This window comes from Oncorhynchus clarkii, chromosome 16, assembly GCF_045791955.1.
Source record: "Oncorhynchus clarkii lewisi isolate Uvic-CL-2024 chromosome 16, UVic_Ocla_1.0, whole genome shotgun sequence".
Taxonomy (NCBI): domain Eukaryota; kingdom Metazoa; phylum Chordata; class Actinopteri; order Salmoniformes; family Salmonidae; genus Oncorhynchus; species Oncorhynchus clarkii.
The window spans coordinates 5,906,887-5,926,953 of record NC_092162.1 but is presented as its reverse complement, the minus strand read 5'-3'; the positions used below and the strand labels follow the sequence as shown (position 1 = coordinate 5,926,953).

Genomic DNA, 20,067 nt, shown 5'->3' with positions numbered 1-20,067 from the left:
ATCAATTTTGAATTCAGGCTTTAATACGACAAAACGTGTAAAAAGTCAAGGTGAATGAGTACTTTCTGTGTTTGAGTACTTTCTGTGTATGAGTACTTTCTGTGTATGAGTACTTTCTGTGTATGAGTACTTCCTGTGTATGAGTACTTTCTGTGTATGAGTACTTTCTGTGTATAAGTACTTTCTGTGTATGAGTACTTTCTGTGTATGAGTACTTCCTGTGTATGAGTACTTCCTGTGTATGAGTACTTTCTGTGTATGAGTACTTTCTGTGTATGAGTACTTCCTGTGTATGAGTACTTCCTGTGTATGAGTACTTTCTTTGTATGAGTACTTCCTGTGTATGAGTACTTCCTGAAGGCAGCACTACGTTTGACCAGGGCCTGTGGGGAATACAGTACAGTAGGGATTAGTGTCACGCCCTGGCCTTAGTCTTCTCTTTATTATGTTGGTTAGGCCAGGGTGTGACATGGGTGATTTATGTGTCTTGTTTTGTCTAGGGGTTTTGTAGTCTATGGGGTTGTGTTCAGTTGAGTGTTCTAGGTAAGTCTATGGCTGCCTGGAGTGGTTCTCAATCAGAGGCAGGTGTTTATCGTTGTCTCTGATTGGGAACCATATTTAGGCAGCCATATTCTTTAGGTATCTTGTGGGTGATTGTTTCCTGTCTCTGTGTTCTCTGCACCAGTTAGGACTGTTTCCAGTTTGCCACGGTTTCTTATTTTGTATTTGTATAGTGTTTTCGTCTTTATTAAAGATGCTTAACAATAACCACGCTGCATTTTGGTCCTCATCTCCTTCCCAGAAAGAAAATCGTTACAATTAGGGTGTGGTTTGGGACACAGCCTCTATACCTAAATGCCTCACGTGAGTTAGCTACTCAGATCATGGCTGACACGCGCGCACACGCACAGACATTACAAGCCAGTAACTGATCCTAGAAGTTTTAAATGGTCTTATTAGACAACATAGGTAAACCAAGATCCCTGTCTGCATAGGTCAATTCCCATAACACTGCTATTTTTGAGGGTGCCTCGGCTCCGATGAGCCCCTCCCTGGAGCCGCACATGGAAAGTGCCAGAACATACCAGTACTGTAATGGCCTTACCTAACCTGCTATGCCTGTCCTTCCTGTCACAGTTGTTGGACTAAGGGGGAAGAGAGGCAGGCAGACAGACAAACAGACAGAGGAATAGGGAGTGATAGAGGAATAGGGAGTGAAAGTTGTGAAATAGGAATTAACCTTCTATCCCCGTCCTTCCTGTCTCCATGGTTGGGTTAACTATCTCCCTTTTCAGACTTGCCATGATAAAAGGCGACCTAGCTACCATCGACCGGTCGTTGTCTCCATGGTTGGGTTAACTATCTCCCTATTCAGACTTAAATATAACTCTATTTTCTTAAAACTGCATTGTTGGTTAAGGGCATGTAAGTAAGCATTTCACAGTAAGGTCTACCACACCTGTTGTATTCAGCATTTCACAGTAAGGTCTACTACACCTGTTGTATTCAGCATTTCACTGTAAGGTCTACTACACCTGTTGTATTCAGCATTTCACTGTAAGGTCTACTACACCTGTTGTATTCAGCATTTCACTGTAAGGTCTACTACACCTGTTGTATTCAGCATTTCACTGTGAGGTCTACTACACCTGTTGTATTCAGCATTTCACTGTAAGGTCTACTACACCTGTTGTATTAAGCATTTCACAGTAAGGTCTATCACACCTGTTGTATTCAGCATTTCACTGTGAGGTCTACTACACCTGTTGTATTCAGCATTTCACTGTGAGGTCTACTACACCTGTTGTATTCAGCATTTCACTGTGAGGTCTACCACACCTGTTGTATTCAGCATTTCACTGTAAGGTCTACTACACCTGTTGTATTCATCATTTCACTGTAAGGTCTACTACACCTGTTGTATTCAGCATTTCACTGTAAGGTCTACTACACCTGTTGTATTCAGCATTTCACTGTAAGGTCTACTACACCTGTTGTATTCAGCATTTCACTGTAAGGTCTACCTACACCTGTTGTATTCAGCATTTCACTGTAAGGTCTACTACACCTGTTGTATTCAGCATTTCACTGTAAGGTCTACTACACCTGTTGTATTCATCATTTCACTGTAAGGTCTACTACACCTGTTGTATTCAGCATTTCACTGTAAGGTCTACTACACCTGTTGTATTCAGCATTTCACTGTAAGGTCTACTACACCTGTTGTATTCAGCATTTCACTGTAAGGTCTACTACACCTGTTGTATTCAGCATTTCACTGTAAGGTCTACCTACACCTGTTGTATTCAGCATTTCACTGTAAGGTCTACTACACCTGTTGTATTCAGCATTTCACTGTGAGGTCTACTACACCTGTTGTATTCAGTATTTCACTGTAAGGTCTACTACACCTGTTGTATTCAGCATTTCACTGTGAGGTCTACTACACCTGTTGTATTCAGCATTTCACAGTAAGGTCTACTACACCTGTTGTATTCAGCATTTCACAGTAAGGTCTACTACACCTGTTGTATTCAGCATTTCACAGTAAGGTCTACTACACCTGTTGTATTCAGCATTTCACTGTAAGGTCTACTACACCTGTTGTATTCAGCATTTCACTGTAAGGTCTACTACACCTGTTGTATTCAGCATTTCACTGTAAGGTCTACTACACCTGTTGTATTCAGCATTTCACTGTAAGGTCTACTACACCTGTTGTATTCAGCATTTCACTGTAAGGTCTACTACACCTGTTGTATTCAGCATTTCACTGTAAGGTCTACTACACCTGTTGTATTCAGCATTTCACTGTAAGGTCTACTACACCTGTTGTATTCAGCATTTCACTGTAAGGTCTACTACACCTGTTGTATTCAGCATTTCACTGTAAGGTCTACTACACCTGTTGTATTCAGCATTTCACTGTGAGGTCTACTACACCTGTTGTATTGTAACACATATTATTTCATTTCAAGTGATTTAACAAAAAACCTAGAGCAAAAACATATACATTATAATTCATAAAACTTTTACTAAGAATCAGCTATTAAAGACTAGCAGAACCCACTGGATTCTCCAATTACATTGAATGAATGAATGAACTACAGGACAAAATACAAACCCTCCAACCCAAAAAGGCCTGTGGTGGTGATAGTACTGCCATGACCTTCCCTCCTGGGTGAGGATCAAAGACAGCAGCCCCCCCCCCCCCCCAGAGAGGATGGGGGGGGGGGGGAAATTGGGCCAGTTTGATCATTTTAACTACCGGTCGTAAACTTTCTCTCTGTGGCCCTTTGCAGTATGGAGAATGGAACGTCTGAGTGCCAAAACAGAGACTGCAGTATTTTAACATCAAGAGAATGGACATTGAAACAATATTTCTAACATAAATAAGGTGGAAAATAGTTGGTGGGGATCCAAACAATAACCATGTCAAGGGGATATAATGTCAATAGGAGATATAAGAAAACTCAGGAAATATTTTCGTTTTTTGGACACATAGTATTGAATTCCTTTTTTTGTTGGCACAAAACGACCTCCGTGCTTCCATTCATTTTTTAAAAACCTGTACTGGGTTACTTTCAGATGAGTCCCGTGACAGTTCTGGGGGTCTTGTTCGTGGCTGACTAATAGTAGTTTTGTCATGGTGCCCACACGTCAGCCTCTCTTACGTCATATCTTCCTTTTCCGAGTCTCTGGGATTAGGGCCTGGTCTGGGGTGAGCAGTATGTCCTACTCTGTTGAAGTAGAAATATTCATCGGTTGTCTGATGTCCAGAAGCTCTTTTCAGTCATAGGAAACGATAGCAGAAACATTAGGTACAAAAAAACTCTTAAGATCAGCCCAACATTTTTTTTTTTAAATGCAGAATTGTAGAATCATCCGCACAATCGGAAAGTTTTTTTTGTGTTTTGGGAACATATATTTTGTGATGTTCTCACCAGACATTTCCCACAACCTAATGAAGCATTCTAGGAACTTTTAAAGAACAGATTAAATGTGTTCTAAGAACATTCTAGTAACATCAGGTGAATGTTTCATGCATCCCCCTAAAAAGAAGCTTCGCAACTTGAAAGTTTTTGTGTTCCGGGCATATGTCTTTTGTGATGTCCTCACAATGCTCCCACAATCTCATGAAGCATTCTGGGAACCTTTAAATCAATTAGCAAAAAACGAAGTAGTCATTATGTATGTTTATCATGTATCATACATGTCATTTAGATGTTTATACTTTACGAACACACCTTTTTATTTCTGTAGTTCTCTAAATCCATATATAGTAGACAAACATGTTTAAAATCTACAGGTTTACCAAACGGTTACGTGATTAAGCGTGTGTGACCAATGTGACCAATAGAGCCCGACACACAAACACAGAGATACGACTGCCTCCAGTCTTTCCTGCTCTATTTCCTGGATGATTGTGTGTAGAAGAAGAAGATAGCAGTCACGTCTGAAAAGTGTGTTTGTCTGAAAGCGACAGTTAGATAAATGTAAGAGCGCTGTCATGGCAATGTGACAGTCAAGGCGATTACACTACAGAAGACGCAGGCAAACACACAACGAAACACAAACACTCGCGCAACTCATCACTGAGAGAGAGAGAAAGAGAGAGACAGACAGAGAGAGAGAGAGACACAAACACTCGCGCAACAGTCATCACTGAGAGAGAGAGACCCCAATCCCCAAAAGTGGAGACAAATTTGACCCCATTAACTACCATGGGATATGGGTCAACAGCAACCTTGGGAAAATCCTCTAAATTATTTTTACCAGCAGACTTGTACATTTCCTCAATGAAAACAATGTACTGAGCAAATGTCAAATTGTCTTTTTACTAAATTACCGTACAACAGACCTCGTATTCACCCTACACACCCTAACTGGCAAACAAAAAACCTCTTTGCAAGAGTATTTTTGATTCGTTGTGTGGCATGAGGGTCTGCTATACAAATTGATGGAATTGATGTTGGGTGAAAAACATACGACATTAAAACAACAAGTGTGAGGTTAAAATGGGCTGTTAATGATCTGAGAGACAAGGCAAGAAGGGGCTTCTATGCCATCAAAAGGAACATAAAATTTGACATACCAATTAGGATCTGGCAAAAATACTTGAGTCAGTTATAGAACCCATTGCCCGTTATGGTTGTGAGGTCTGTGGTCCGCTCGCCAACTAAGAATTCACAAAATGGGACAAACACCAAATTGATACTGCATGCAGAATTCTGCAAAAAACATCTTCTGTTTACAACGTAAAACACAAAATAAATGCACGCAGAGCAGAATTAGGCCGATTCCCGCTAATTATCAAAATTCAGTGAAGAGAAATTCAATTCTTCAACCACCTAAAAGGAAGCGATTCCCAAACCTTCCATAACAAAGCCATCACCTACAGAGAGATTAACCTGGAGAAGAGTCCCCTAAGCAAGCTGGTCCTGAGGCTCTGTTCACAAACACATACAGACCCCACAGAGCCCCAGGACAGCAACACAATTAGACCCAACCAAATCATGAGAAAACAAAAAGATAATTACTTGACATATTGGAAAGAATTTACAAAAAAACTGAGCAAAGTAGAATGCTATTTGGCCCTAAACAGAGAGTACAAATTGGTAGAATACCTGACCACTGTGACTGACCCAGGAAAGCTTTGACTATGTACAGACTCAGTGAGCATAGCCTTGCTATTGAGACAGACCTGGCTCTCAAGAGAAGACAGGCTCTGTGCACGATCACCACAGAATGAGGTGGAAACTGAGCTGCACTTCCTAACCTCCTGTCAAATGTATGACTATATTAGAGACACATATTTCCCTCATATTACACAGATCCACAAAGAATTTGTAAACACATCCAATTTTGATAAACTCCCATATCTTTTGGGTGAAATACCACAGTGTGCCATCACAGCAGCAAGATTTGTGACCTGTTGCCATAAGAAAAGGGCAACCAGTGAAGAACAAACACCATTGTAAATACAACCCATATTTATGTTTATTTATTTTCCCTTTTGTACTTTAACTATATTCACATCATTACAACACTGTTTATGGACATAATATATTGAAATGTCTTTATTCTTCTGTGAGTGTAATGTTTACTGTCAATCTTCATGGTTCATTTCACTTGTGTTTATCCATGTCACAATTTAAACATATGTTTCCCTTGCCAATAAAGCCCCTTGAATTGAACTGAGAGGAAGATATATTTATACAGAGAGAGAGAGAGACAGGTGGGGTTGGGATGTTGGTGGCGCTACTACATGTCTTCTTGTTAGTAAGCCCCATATAAGGATCCCTGTTTTATTAATTTATTTAACTAGGCAAGTCAGTTAAGAACAAATTCTTAGTTACATTGATGGCCTACCCCAGCCCATATGACGCTGGGCCAATTGTGCACCGCCCTATGGGACTCCCAATCACAGCTGTTTGTGATACAGCCTTGAATTGAACCAGGGTCTGTGAGATGCCTCTAGCACTGAGATGCAGTGCCTTAGACCGCTGCGCCACTTGGGAGCCCTGAGTAGTTACTGGGGGATCCTAAAAAAATCCTCAAATAATACCAAATACTGGGGCATAACGTTCATCCCAAATGGCACCCTATTCTCTTATATAGTGCACTAATATTGACCAGGGCCCATTGAGCTCTGGACAGAAGTAGTATACCATTTAGGGAATAGTGTGCCATTTGGTAAATACTTATACCCTTGGTGGCTCCATTGGACTGGGCTCAGTCACATCCCAATCATGACCCCTTTTACTGTAAAAATGGCCACATAAAGAGACAAATATATACAAATAAACATGGAATAAACGTCTACTTTCTACGGAGCACACATCCGGTGAATGTTTACATGTGAGGCCCGAACCGCAATGGGTGGAGCTTGGTGGATATTTGTCCCGCCCTCCAAACTCCGTAGTGACGTGTGCTGGGACGTTTCCACTAGTTACCACAGCCACAAAGCCAGAATTGGCTTATCGTAAAAGTTAATGAAAACTAAAAATAGAAAAAAAATCGCTTTTTGATGTTAATTTAACGTTAGGCATAAGGTTAGCAGTGTGGTTAAGGTTAGGTTAAAATAAAATAAAATGTTAAGAAGATACATGTTAGAAATAGGCGGGGTTTATGACTTTGTGGCTGTGATAACTAGTGTCGCAGAAGGAGCACGTCAGACTGCATAAAGGGAATACATGCATCGGGAGAGACGTCGTAGCTAGATATTTCTAACTATTCAAGACCTGTCGTAGTCGTCTTGAAACTCAAGTAAGTAGCGAAATAACAGTCTTTAGCCAGTATTTATGTGATATTGAGTTAGCCGATTGCAGTTTTATAGGTAATTTCTATCTACTTAAAAGGCTACCTACTGTAGCTAGCTAGCCTCCCGGACTACTAGAGGTTGACTTGGCCTCTTCGTTCGTTGTTTCAATATTATCAGGCAGAAGTTACAAGTGAACTGTGTTTAGACTGCATGCAATAATGAATGAATGTTGCTGTGTTGTCAGAGACGATGCACATTATCTAGCTAAGTATTGGTTGGATTTAGCTTTAGCCACTAGAAAGATAGCGCCTAGCTTGACAACACAGTCCAGGGGGTGTCTGCATTTTGTTGTTGTTTTTAACAAACAATTATACGTAGGAGGTTTCATGGTTTAGTTATATAATCCCTAGTTGATTTGTAAACACTAACATTTAGATTTTTTTTTTTTTTTACATAAAAAAAATAACATTTGATGTAGTTGTCATTTTTGGTCCCCCAAAAAATCTAACAATTTTATAAAAAAAAAAGAATAATGAATAAAACACTAATATATCTTGATTAGACAAGTTTTCACCCCCTGACACAATAGCTGTTAGAAGCACCTTTGGCAGCGATTAGCTGTCAGCCTTGCATTGTACAATATTTGATTATTATTATTATTATTAGAATTCTTCAAGCTCTGTCAAGTTGGTGGTTGATCATCGCAAGAAAGATATTTTCAAGTCTTGCTGTAGATTTTTCAAGATGATTTTTAAGTCATACTTGTAACTAGGCCCTTGTGTTTTAGGTTATTGTTCTGCTGAAAGGTGAATTCATCTTCCAGTGTCTGCTGGAAAGGTTTTCCTCCAGGACTTGGCATGTGCTTAGCTCTATTCCGTTCTTTTTTTATCCCCCGAAAAGGCTTGAAAATATATAGTGGTACTCAGTGATGTTTGATGCTTTGTATTCAGGACAAAAAGGTAATTTCTTAGCCGCATTTCTTGCAGTATTACTTAAGTGCCTTGTTGCAAACAGCATGCATGTTTTGCAATATTTTTTGTTCTGTACAGGCTTCTGTCTTTTCACTCTGTCATTTTACATTAGTATTGTGGAGTAACTACAAGGTTGTTGATCCATTCTCAGTTTTCTCTTATCACAGCCATTAAACTCTAACTGTTTTAAAGTCATCATTGGCCTCATGGTGAAGTCTGTGAGTGGTTTCCTTCCTCTCCGGCAACTGAGTTAAGAAGGACGCATGTGTATTGACACACCATCCACAGCCTAATTAATAACTTCACCATACTTAGGGATATTCTGCATGTTTTTTTTTTGGGGGGGGGGGGGGGGGGGGTTCTACCAATAGGTGACTTGCTTTGTGAGGCATTGCAAGACCTCACTGGTCTTTGGTTGAATCTGTGCTTGAAATTCAATACTCGATTGAGGGACCACAAAGATAACTTTGTTTTGCGGGTTACAGAGATGGGCTAGTCATTCAATAATTATATATTATCTATTATTTAACACAGGATGAGTCCATGTAACAAATATTATGTGATTTGTTAAGTACATTTTTACTCTTGAACTTATTTAGGTTTGTCATAACAAAAGGGTTGAATACTTATTAACTGAAGACATTTCAGCTTTTCGTTTTTTAGTGGTTCAGCAATGGGAGGGCCTGGGAGGGCTTTATTGCAGACAGAAATACTCCTCAGCAGCCCTCCTCCCTCTCCTCAGACGATCCCGCAGGTGAAGAAGCCGGCTGTGGAGGTGCTGGGCTGGCTTGGTTACACCTGGTCTGCGGTTGTGAGCCCGGTTGGATGTACTGCCAAATTCTCTAAAACAGAGTTTGAGGCGGCTTATGGTAGAGAAATGAACATATTAAATGATCTGGCAACAGCTCTGTTGGATATTCCTGCAGTCAGCATGCCACCTGCACACACCCTCTACTTGAGACGTCTGCGGCAATGTGTTGTGACAAAACGGCACATTTTAGAGCAGTCCTTTGTCCCCAGCACAAGGTGCACATGTGTAAAGATCATGCTGTTTAATCAGCTTCTTGATATGCCACACCTGTCAGCAGGATGGATTATCTTGGCAAATGAGAAATGCCCACTAACAGGGATGTAAACAAAACAAAAAATTTGCACAATTTCTGAGAAATAAGCATTTTGTTTATATGGAACATTTCTGGGCTCTTTTATTTCAGCTCATGAAATGTGGCACCAACACTTTGCATGTTGCATTTATATTTCTGTTCAGTAATACAAACACAATTCCACTTTGACATAATGTGGTATTTTTGTTTAGATCAGTGACACAAAATATACATTTTAAATTCGGGCTGTAACGTGGCTGTGAATACTTCCTGAAGGTGCTGAAGGCTGTTTATTATGGCAGACTGGTAGTGGAAACACAGAATGGAAACCTCACGGGAATCAGATCCCTGCTGTCTCCATGATTTTAGCTGTCCTTGGAAACTAAAATAACCTTGTAAAAGTGAAAGAGAGGAAGTTAGGTCGCAGTACAGAACAGCCAGATATCTGTAAAGGATAACTAGTAGTTTATTATTTAGTTTTAATTTTAATTTTAATTTATTTATTCAGAAACAGTTTTGGTTACTATTATGTTGAAGAAGAAACTAGTGTAATTACTGTACTCTGTGGTTGTATTTCAGAAACAGTTTTGGTTACTATTATGTTGAAGAAGAAACTAGTGTAATTACTGTACTCTGTGGTTGTATTTCAGAAACAGTTTTGGTTACTATTATGTTGAAGAAGAAACTAGTGTAATTACTGTACTCTGTGGTTGTATTTCAGAAACAGTTTTGGTTACTATTATGTTGAAGGAGAAACTAGTGTAATTACTGTACTCTGTGGTTGTATTTCAGAAACAGTTTTGGTTACTATTATGTTGAAGAAGAAACTAGTGTAATTACTGTACTCTGTGGTTGTATTTCAGAAACAGTTTTGGTTACTATTATGTTGAAGGAGAAACTAGTGTAATTACTGTACTCTGTGGTTGTATTTCAGAAACAGTTTTGGGTACTATTATGTTGAAGAAGAAACTAGTGTAATTACTGTACTCTGTGGTTGTATTTCAGAAACAGTTTTGGTTACTATTATGTTGAAGGAGAAACTAGTGTAATTACTGTACTCTGTGGTTGTATTTCAGAAACAGTTTTGGGTACTATTATGTTGAAGAAGAAACTAGTGTAATTACTGTACTCTGTGGTTGTATTTCAGAAACAGTTTTGGTTACTATTATGTTGAAGAAGAAACTAGTGTAATTACTGTACTGTGTGTGGTTGTATTTCAGAAACAGTTTTGGTTACTATTATGTTGAAGGAGAAACTAGTGTAATTACTGTACTCTGTGGTTGTATTTCAGAAACAGTTTTGGTTACTATTATGTTGAAGAAGAAACTAGTGTAATTACTGTACTCTGTGGTTGTATTTCAGAAACAGTTTTGGTTACTATTATGTTGAAGGAGAAACTAGTGTAATTACTGTACTCTGTGGTTGTATTTCAGAAACAGTTTTGGTTACTATTATTTTGAAGGAGAAACTAGTGTAATTACTGTACTCTGTGGTTGTATTTCAGAAACAGTTTTGGTTACTATTATGTTGAAGAAGAAACTAGTGTAATTACTGTACTGTGTGTGGTTGTATTTCAGAAACAGTTTTGGTTACTATTATGTTGAAGAAGAAACTAGTGTAATTACTGTACTCTGTGGTTGTATTTCAGAAACAGTTTTGGTTACTATTATGTTGAAGAAGAAACTAGTGTAATTACTGTACTCTGTGTGGTTGTATTTCAGAAACAGTTTTGGTTACTATTATGTTGAAGAAGAAACTAGTGTAATTACTGTACTGTGTGTGGTTGTATTTCAGAAACAGTTTTGGTTACTATTATGTTGAAGAAGAAACTAGTGTAATTACTGTACTGTGTGTGGTTGTATTTCAGAAACAGTTTTGGTTACTATTATGTTGAAGAAGAAACTAGTGTAATTACTGTACTGTGTGTGGTTGTATTTCAGAAACAGTTTTGGTTACTATTATGTTGAAGAAGAAACTAGTGTAATTACTGTACTGTGTGTGGTTGTATTTCAGAAACAGTTTTGGGTACTATTATGTTGAAGAAGAAACTAGTGTAATTACTGTACTGTGTGTGGTTGTATTTCAGAAACAGTTTTGGTTACTATTATGTTGAAGAAGAAACTAGTGTAATTACTGTACTCTGTGTGGTTGTATTTCAGAAACAGTTTTGGTTACTATGTTGAAGAAGAAACTAGTGTAATTACTGTACTGTGTGTGGTTGTATTTCAGAAACAGTTTTGGTTACTATTATGTTGAAGAAGAAACTAGTGTAATTACTGTACTCTGTGTGGTTGTATTTCAGAAACAGTTTTGGTTACTATGTTGAAGAAGAAACTAGTGTAATTACTGTACTGTGTGTGGTTGTATTTCAGAAACAGTTTTGGTTACTATTATGTTGAAGAAGAAACTAGTGTAATTACTGTACTCTGTGGTTGTATTTCAGAAACAGTTTTGGTTACTATTATGTTGAAGAAGAAACTAGTGTAATTACTGTACTCTGTGGTTGTATTTCAGAAACAGTTTTGGTTACTATTATGTTGAAGGAGAAACTAGTGTAATTACTGTACTCTGTGGTTGTATTTCAGAAACAGTTTTGGTTACTATTATGTTGAAGAAGAAACTAGTGTAATTACTGTACTGTGTGTGGTTGTATTTCAGAAACAGTTTTGGTTACTATCATGTTGAAGAAGAAACTAGTGTAATTACTGTACTCTGTGGTTGTATTTCAGAAACAGTTTTGGTTACTATTATGTTGAAGAAGAAACTAGTGTAATTACTGTACTGTGTGTGGTTGTATTTCAGAAACAGTTTTGGTTACTATTATGTTGAAGAAGAAACTAGTGTAATTACTGTACTCTGTGGTTGTATTTCAGAAACAGTTTTGGTTACTATTATGTTGAAGGAGAGACTAGTGTAATTACTGTACTCTGTGGTTGTATTTCAGAAACAGTTTTGGTTACTATTATGTTGAAGGAGAAACTAGTGTAATTACTGTACTCTGTGGTTGTATTTCAGAAACAGTTTTGGTTACTATTATGTTGAAGAAGAAACTAGTGTAATTACTGTACTGTGTGTGGTTGTATTTCAGAAACAGTTTTGGTTACTATTATGTTGAAGAAGAAACTAGTGTAATTACTGTACTGTGTGTGGTTGTATTTCAGAAACAGTTTTGGTTACTATTATGTTGAAGAAGAAACTAGTGTAATTACTGTACTGTGTGTGGTTGTATTTCAGAAACAGTTTTGGTTACTATTATGTTGAAGAAGAAACTAGTGTAATTACTGTACTCTGTGGTTGTATTTCAGAAACAGTTTTGGTTACTATTATGTTGAAGGAGAAACTAGTGTAATTACTGTACTCTGTGGTTGTATTTCAGAAACAGTTTTGGTTACTATTATGTTGAAGGAGAAACTAGTGTAATTACTGTACTCTGTGGTTGTATTTCAGAAACAGTTTTGGTTACTATTATGTTGAAGAAGAAACTAGTGTAATTACTGTACTCTGTGGTTGTATTTCAGAAACAGTTTTGGTTACTATTATGTTGAAGAAGAAACTAGTGTAATTACTGTACTGTGTGTGGTTGTATTTCAGAAACAGTTTTGGTTACTATTATGTTGAAGAAGAAACTAGTGTAATTACTGTACTGTGTGTGGTTGTATTTCAGAAACAGTTTTGGTTACTATTATGTTGAAGAAGAAACTAGTGTAATTACTGTACTCTGTGGTTGTATTTCAGAAACAGTTTTGGTTACTATTATGTTGAAGAAGAAACTAGTGTAATTACTGTACTCTGTGGTTGTATTTCAGAAACAGTTTTGGTTACTATTATGTTGAAGGAGAAACTAGTGTAACTACTGTACTGTGTGTGGTTGTATTTCAGAAACAGTTTTGGTTACTATTATGTTGAAGAAGAAACTAGTGTAAATACTGTACTCTGTGGTTGTATTTCAGAAACAGTTTTGGTTACTATTATGTTGAAGAAGAAACTAGTGTAATTACTGTACTGTGTGTGGTTGTATTTCAGAAACAGTTTTGGTTACTATTATGTTGAAGAAGAAACTAGTGTAATTACTGTACTGTGTGTGGTTGTATTTCAGAAACAGTTTTGGTTACTATTATGTTGAAGAAGAAACTAGTGTAATTACTGTACTCTGTGGTTGTATTTCAGAAACAGTTTTGGGTACTATTATGTTGAAGAAGAAACTAGTGTAATTACTGTACTCTGTGGTTGTATTTCAGAAACAGTTTTGGTTACTATTATGTTGAAGAAGAAACTAGTGTAATTACTGTACTCTGTGTGGTTGTATTTCAGAAACAGTTTTGGTTACTATTATGTTGAAGGAGAAACTAGTGTAATTACTGTACTCTGTGTGGTTGTATTTCAGAAACAGTTTTGGTTACTATTATGTTGAAGAAGAAACTAGTGTAATTACTGTACTGTGTGTGGTTGTATTTCAGAAACAGTTTTGGTTACTATTATGTTGAAGAAGAAACTAGTGTAATTACTGTACTGTGTGTGGTTGTATTTCAGAAACAGTTTTGGTTACTATTATGTTGAAGGAGAAACTAGTGTAATTACTGTACTCTGTGGTTGTATTTCAGAAACAGTTTTGGTTACTATTATGTTGAAGAAGAAACTAGTGTAATTACTGTACTGTGTGTGGTTGTATTTCAGAAACAGTTTTGGTTACTATTATGTTGAAGAAGAAACTAGTGTAATTACTGTACTGTGTGTGGTTGTATTTCAGAAACAGTTTTGGTTACTATTATGTTGAAGAAGAAACTAGTGTAATTACTGTACTGTGTGTGGTTGTATTTCAGAAACAGTTTTGGCTACTATTATGTTGAAGAATAAACTAGTGTAATTACTGTACTCTGTGGTTGTATTTCAGAAACAGTTTTGGTTACTATTATGTTGAAGAAGAAACTAGTGTAATTACTGTACTCTGTGGTTGTATTTCAGAAACAGTTTTGGTTACTATTATGTTGAAGAAGAAACTAGTGTAATTACTGTACTCTGTGGTTGTATTTCAGAAACAGTTTTGGTTACTATTATGTTGAAGGAGAAACTAGTGTAATTACTGTACTCTGTGGTTGTATTTCAGAAACAGTTTTGGTTACTATTATGTTGAAGGAGAAACTAGTGTAATTACTGTACTGTGTGTGGTTGTATTTCAGAAACAGTTTTGGTTACTATTATGTTGAAGGAGAAACTAGTGTAATTACTGTACTCTGTGTGGTTGTATTTCAGAAACAGTTTTGGTTACTATTATGTTGAAGGAGAAACTAGTGTAATTACTGTACTGTGTGTGGTTGTATTTCAGAAACAGTTTTGGTTACTATTATGTTGAAGAAGAAACTAGTGTAATTACTGTACTCTGTGGTTGTATTTCAGAAACAGTTTTGGTTACTATTATGTTGAAGAAGAAACTAGTGTAATTACTGTACTCTGTGGTTGTATTTCAGAAACAGTTTTGGTTACTATTATGTTGAAGAAGAAACTAGTGTAATTACTGTACTCTGTGGTTGTATTTCAGAAACAGTTTTGGTTACTATTATGTTGAAGGAGAAACTAGTGTAATTACTGTACTCTGTGGTTGTATTTCAGAAACAGTTTTGGTTACTATTATGTTGAAGGAGAAACTAGTGTAATTACTGTACTGTGTGTGGTTGTATTTCAGAAACAGTTTTGGGTACTATTATGTTGAAGAAGAAACTAGTGTAATTACTGTACTCTGTGGTTGTATTTCAGAAACAGTTTTGGTTACTATTATGTTGAAGAAGAAACTAGTGTAATTACTGTACTGTGTGGTTGTATTTCAGAAACAGTTTTGGTTACTATTATGTTGAAGAAGAAACTAGTGTAATTACTGTACTCTGTGGTTGTATTTCAGAAACAGTTTTGGTTACTATTATGTTGAAGGAGAAACTAGTGTAATTACTGTACTCTGTGGTTGTATTTCAGAAACAGTTTTGGTTACTATTATGTTGAAGAAGAAACTAGTGTAATTACTGTACTCTGTGGTTGTATTTCAGAAACAGTTTTGGTTACTATTATGTTGAAGAAGAAACTAGTGTAATTACTGTACTGTGTGTGGTTGTATTTCAGAAACAGTTTTGGTTACTATTATGTTGAAGAAGAAACTAGTGTAATTACTGTACTCTGTGGTTGTATTTCAGAAACAGTTTTGGGTACTATTATGTTGAAGAAGAAACTAGTGTAATTACTGTACTGTGTGTGGTTGTATTTCAGAAACAGTTTTGGTTACTATTATGTTGAAGAAGAAACTAGTGTAATTACTGTACTCTGTGGTTGTATTTCAGAAACAGTTTTGTTTACTATTATGTTGAAGAAGAAACTAGTGTAATTACTGTACTGTGTGTGGTTGTATTTCAGAAACAGTTTTGGTTACTATTATGTTGAAGAAGAAACTAGTGTAATTACTGTACTCTGTGGTTGTATTTCAGAAACAGTTTTGGTTACTATTATGTTGAAGAAGAAACTAGTGTAATTACTGTACTGTGTGTGGTTGTATTTCAGAAACAGTTTTGGGTACTATTATGTTGAAGAAGAAACTAGTGTAATTACTGTACTCTGTGGTTGTATTTCAGAAACAGTTTTGGTTACTATTATGTTGAAGAAGAAACTAGTGTAATTACTGTACTCTGTGGTTGTATTTCAGAAACAGTTTTGGTTACTATTATGTTGAAGAAGAAACTAGTGTAATTACTGTACTGTGTGTGGTTGTATTTCAGAAACAGTTTTGGGTACTATTATGTTGAAGAAGAAACTAGTGTAATTACTGTACTCTGTGGTTGTATTTCAGAAACAGTTTTGGTTACTATTATGTTGAAGAAGAAACTAGTGTAAATACTGTACTCTGTGGTTGTATTTCAGAAACAGTTTTGGTTACTATTATGTTGAAGAAGAAACTAGTGTAATTACTGTACTCTGTGGTTGTATTTCAGAAACAGTTTTGGTTACTAATATGTTGAAGAAGAAACTAGTGTAATTACTGTACTCTGTGGTTGTATTTCAGAAACAGTTTTGGTTACTATTATGTTGAAGAAGAAACTAGTGTAATTACTGTACTGTGTGTGGTTGTATTTCAGAAACAGTTTTGGTTACTATTATGTTGAAGGAGAAACTAGTGTAATTACTGTACTGTGTGTGGTTGTATTTCAGAAACAGTTTTGGTTACTATTATGTTGAAGAAGAAACTAGTGTAATTACTGTACTGTGTGTGGTTGTATTTCAGAAACAGTTTTGGTTACTATTATGTTGAAGGAGAAACTAGTGTAATTACTGTACTCTGTGGTTGTATTTCAGAAACAGTTTTGGTTACTATTATGTTGAAGAAGAAACTAGTGTAATTACTGTACTCTGTGGTTGTATTTCAGAAACAGTTTTGGTTACTATTATGTTGAAGGAGAAACTAGTGTAATTACTGTACTCTGTGGTTGTATTTCAGAAACAGTTTTGGGTACTATTATGTTGAAGAAGAAACTAGTGTAATTACTGTACTGTGTGTGGTTGTATTTCAGAAACAGTTTTGGTTACTATTATGTTGAAGAAGAAACTAGTGTAATTACTGTACTCTGTGGTTGTATTTCAGAAACAGTTTTGGTTACTATTATGTTGAAGAAGAAACTAGTGTAATTACTGTACTGTGTGTGGTTGTATTTCAGAAACAGTTTTGGTTACTATTATGTTGAAGAAGAAACTAGTGTAATTACTGTACTCTGTGGTTGTATTTCAGAAACAGTTTTGGTTACTATTATGTTGAAGAAGAAACTAGTGTAATTACTGTACTGTGTGTGGTTGTATTTCAGAAACAGTTTTGGGTACTATTATGTTGAAGAAGAAACTAGTGTAATTACTGTACTCTGTGGTTGTATTTCAGAAACAGTTTTGGTTACTATTATGTTGAAGAAGAAACTAGTGTAATTACTGTACTCTGTGTGGTTGTATTTCAGAAACAGTTTTGGTTACTATTATGTTGAAGAAGAAACTAGTGTAATTACTGTACTGTGTGTGGTTGTATTTCAGAAACAGTTTTGGTTACTATTATGTTGAAGGAGAAACTAGTGTAATTACTGTACTCTGTGGTTGTATTTCAGAAACAGTTTTGGTTACTATTATGTTGAAGAAGAAACTAGTGTAATTACTGTACTCTGTGGTTGTATTTCAGAAACAGTTTTGGTTACTATTATGTTGAAGAAGAAACTAGTGTAATTACTGTACTGCCGTCGCGGTAGGTGGAGGCCGTCGCGGTAGGTGGAGGCCGGTGCGGTAGGTGGAGGCCGTCGCGGTAGGTGGAGGCCGGTGCGCGTGTTGCGGGAGGATCTAGAGGTGATTCAGGCAGCATCATATATCAGTGTTGCTTCTGTGGTGGCGTGGAGGACGTTATTTTGTGTACATATGGGGGGGGGGGGGGTAATGGGGGAGGAATGTTTTTTTTAAAGAGTAATTCTTGGATTCTCTGAACCCATTGGTCTGGTAGAGAAGGGCTCTAGCAGGACGATGGAGTAGTGCCCTGTGTGTGTGTACATCACACACCACACACCACACACACACACACACAGAATCCTGGCAGGATGAAAACAGGTAGTATGCATGGCCCCAGTCGGTTAAAAATAATTTCCCCACAATACAGCTCTGAGCTCCCATCCTGACTGGGGAATTTCACAGATCAAGTGTAAAAGCTCTCTTGTTAAAATATTATTTTCCACCACACACATTTCCTAAAGCCCAGGTGTGCTACGTTCACAGCAAACTGGCTCACAGCAAACTGGCGTCCTATGAGGAGTTGAGAGGATAAACTGCTGTGTGTGCATGTCTGTCTGTTTTGTTTGTGTGTGTCTGTCTGCCTTCTTGACATTCCTATCAGCATCGTCTCTGGACCCCAGCCACGCAGAAAGGCTAACTTGCTCTCTTTAAAAAAAAAATGTTTTCTTATGTTGCTAGGTGACAAACCATAACATGAGATGTTCCGTTGGACAGGAGATTTCAGGGTCTCTTGTGCTGGTGCTAATATATATAAGCTCTATTGCTTATTAAATCCCCCTTCCTGGTTTGTTGCTCTGTCGATGAGGGAGCTCTATGGACCATGTCCCAAATAGAGCCCTATTGACTACGCAGTGCATTACTGGAGGGCCCATAGTGCGCTGGTCAATATTAATGCACTATGTACAGTTGAAGTCGAATGTTTACATACACCATAGCCAAGTAAATTTATGCTCAGTTTTTCATAGTTCCTGACATTTTAATCCTAAAATTCCCTGTCTTAGGTCAGTTAGGATCACCACTTTATTTTAAGAATGTGAAATGTCAGAATAATAGTAGAGTGATTTAATTTCAGCTTTTATTTCTTTCATCACATTCCAAGTGGGTCAGAAATTGCTTAACTTGGGTAAAATGTTTCGGGTAGCCTTCCACAAGCTTTCCACAATAAGTTTGGTGAATTTTGGTCTATTCATCCTGACAGAGCTGGTGTAACTGAGTCAGGTATGTAGGCCTCCTTGCTAGCACACCATTTTTCAGTTCTGCCCACACATTTTATATAGGATTGAATATATCCACATCATTTTCCTGCCTTCTATTTTGTGAAGTGCACCAGTCCCTCCTGCAGCAAAGCACCCCCACAACATGATGCTGCTACCCCCGTGCTTCACGTTTGGGATGGTGTTCTTTGGGAGAGGATATACCGGGCGCATGCACACTGACGTGGTCGCACCTTGTTTCCTCTGACCCATTGGTGCGGCTGGCTTCCGGGTTAAGAGGGTGTTGTGTCAAGAAGCAGTGCGTCTAATAATGTATTATTCCAGCCCAGGTGCAATTTAGATTTTGGCCACTTGATGGCAGCAGTGTATGTGCAAAGTTTTGGACTGATCCAATGAACCATTCAATACCTGTTCAAAATGTTGTATCAAGACTACCTAAATGTGCCTAATTGTTTTTTTAATACATTTAAGTTCATAATTGTGCACACTTGTCAAACAATAGCATGGTATTCTTTCACTGTAATAGTTACTGTAAATTGGACAGTGCAGTTTGATTAACAAGAATTTAAGCTTTCTGCCCATATCAGACATGTCTATGTCCTGGGATTTTTTGGGGTTACATACAACCTGATGCTAATCACATTAGCCTACATTAGTTCAACCGTCCTGCCGGTGGGACACCGATCCTCTCCCTACCCCACCAGGCCTTGTGTCCCTGCTACTATAGCAGATACTACCCCAGCAGGCCTTGTGTTCCTGCTACTATAGCAGATCCTACCCCACCAGGCCTTGTGTCCCTGCTACTATAGTAGAGCCTCTCCCTACCCCACCAGGCCTTGTGTTCCTGCTACTATAGTAGAGCCTCTCCCTACCCCACCAGGCCTTGTGTTCCTGCTACTATAGTAGAGCCTCTCCCTACCCCACCAGGCCTTGTGTCCCTGCTACTATAGTAGATCCTACCCCACCAGGCCTTGTGTCCCTGCTACTATAGTAGAGCCTCTCCCTACCCCACCAGGCCTTGTGTTCCTGCTACTATAGTAGATCCTACCCCACCAGGCCATGTGTCCCTGCTACTATAGTAGATCCTACCCCACCAGGCCATGTGTCCCTGCTACTATAGTAGATCCTACCCCAGCAGGCCTTGTGTCCCTGCTACTATAGTAGATCCTCTCCCTACCCCACCAGGCCTTGTGTCCCTGCTACTATAGCAGATCCTACCCCACCAG

At 37.7% G+C, this 20,067-nt stretch overlaps 1 protein-coding gene across 1 annotated transcript in view; it reads left to right on the top strand.

Annotated features, from left to right (window-relative positions):
* The first annotated feature begins 7,167 nt into the window (after window positions 1-7,167).
* LOC139367894 (mitochondrial calcium uptake 1) overlaps window positions 7,168-20,067 on the top strand; it is a 136,308-nt gene continuing 123,408 nt past the window's right edge. The window contains exon 1 of the mRNA XM_071106264.1: window positions 7,168-7,269. The gene's annotated coding sequence lies outside the window, so the exon portion shown is untranslated. The remainder of the gene's footprint in view (window positions 7,270-20,067) is intronic.